Consider the following 2,217-nt stretch of genomic DNA (forward strand, 5'->3'; position numbering starts at 1 on the left):
CAAGTTATAGAGAAAGACCGAATTCAAATTTAGGGTAATGACATACAGTTTGCTATTCAACTTATACATGAATAAACAAAATTTTTTAACACTGGCTAATTTTAATATTACTCATACATCTTAATTACATTTATTGTTGTATAAAACTGCATCACTATTAAAGAGTGTCCAAGTATTATAAATTGCTATTTTGAATACATAAATTTCTAATGCTATAAATTTATCAAGGGACTTTTTTTGCATTAAAAAAACCAGTTTAATTCATGTAATACTTTTAGAAAGGAACACAAATCTTAACTGAAAATTTGGTGAATATTGACCACTATATATAGTCCAGAAGCAGCATGTCTCTTCCTAGTCAGAATTCCTTCCCAAGAGTAGTCACTCTCACTTCTAATACCATCTAACTTCTAACACCTAGGTCATTTTACATGTTTCTAAACTTGATACAAAAGGAATCATGCTATATTCTCTTCTGTGTCTGACTTCCTTCATCCAGTGTTATTTATGCCAGTATATTGATGTGTGTTGTTACAGTTATCAGTGGTTTATCTTTTTCATTATAGTGTCATGTTCTATTGTATGAAAATAACAGGTGTTAGAAATGTATGTTATTTCTCTTTTTGATTTATTGTGAATGAAGTCCTGTGGTTGTTCTTTACATGTCTTTTGGTGGGCATAAGCAGTCACTACTTTTGGAATATATTCAGGTATATACACAGGAAAATAGCCGGAATAACATTTTCCTGAAGTTGTTTTACCAGTTTACACCAACAATGTAAAAGCTTCTCTAGCTGCCAGGTTTAACACTTGCTATCATTATTTATTTTAATTTCCATCATTTTGATCGAGATGTAGTTGCATTTCATTAGGCCTTAATTTGTGTTTCCTTAATCCCTAATGAGGTTGATCTCCTCTTCATGTATTTATTGGCCATTTTTATATCCTTTTTTGGAGAAGGCAATGGCAACTCACTCCAGTACTCTTGCCTGGAAAATCCCATGGACGAAGGAGCCTGGTGGGCTGCAGTCCATGGGGTCGCTAAGAGTTGGACACGACTGAGAGACTTCACTCTCACTTTTCACTTTCCTGCATTGGAGAAGGAAATGGCAACCCACTCCAGTGTTCTTGCCTGGAGAATCCCAGGGACAGGGGAGCCTCGTGGGCTGACATCTATGGGGTCACACAGAGTCGGACACGACTGAAGTGACTTAGCAGCATATCCTCTTTTGTGAAGCGTCTGTTAGGCTTTTGCCCAATATTAAACTTGTTTGCTTTTTCTTATTGATTTATGTAATTTAGATACAAATGCTTGCACAATTTGGGACTTGAATTTTTATTCCCTTAATGCTGTCTTTGTCATCAAAGGTTCTTAATTTTAATGAAGTAGATTTTCTCATTTTCCCCTGCTAGAAGTTAATGTATTTTGTTTCCTATTTAAGAACCCCCTACTTTCTCTGAGTGATGAACACATTCTGCTGTGCTTTCTTCTAGAAGCTTAATTACTTTAGCTTTCACATTTGGTCTTCATTGGTTTCCAATTAATTTTTATATATTCAAGGTACACCAATTTTTTCATATAGATAGCCACTTGTCTGGACCCAGGATCATGTATTTAAAATATCAACTCCTTTCCTCTTGCCTCCAGTGAATTCTAATATATCAGGTGGCTGTATATGTGGGTTTGTTTCTGGATTCTTGGTCCTTTGTTCAGATTGTCATTTTTCATAAAAAAAAAAAAAAAGTCGACTAGTATTCTGATGAGAATTGCATGCACTCTAAAGATCAATTAGAGAAAGATTGGCCTCTTGGCAATGTTGAATCTTCCAAACCATTTATCATTTCATAAAAATTAATTATTCTTTGTATACCACTTTAGTTGCATCCCACAAGTTTTTGATACATTTGTATTTCATTATTATATACCTTAAAATATTGTTATTTACTTTTTTATTATTAATTTGTTTATTTTAATTGGAGGCTAATTACTTTACATACAATATTGTAGTGGTTCTTGCCATACATTGACATGAATCAGCCATGGGTGTACATGTGTTCCCCATCCTGAACCCTTCTCCCACCTCATGCACCATCCCATCCCTCAGGGTCATCCCAGTGCACCAGCCCTGAGCACCCTGTCTCATGCATCGAACCTGGACTGGCAATCTATTTCACATATGGTAATATACATGTTTCAATGCCATTCTCTCAAATCAT

Source organism: Bison bison, unplaced genomic scaffold, assembly GCF_000754665.1.
Source record: "Bison bison bison isolate TAMUID 2011002044 unplaced genomic scaffold, Bison_UMD1.0 scf7180017863978, whole genome shotgun sequence".
Taxonomy (NCBI): Eukaryota; Metazoa; Chordata; class Mammalia; order Artiodactyla; family Bovidae; genus Bison; species Bison bison.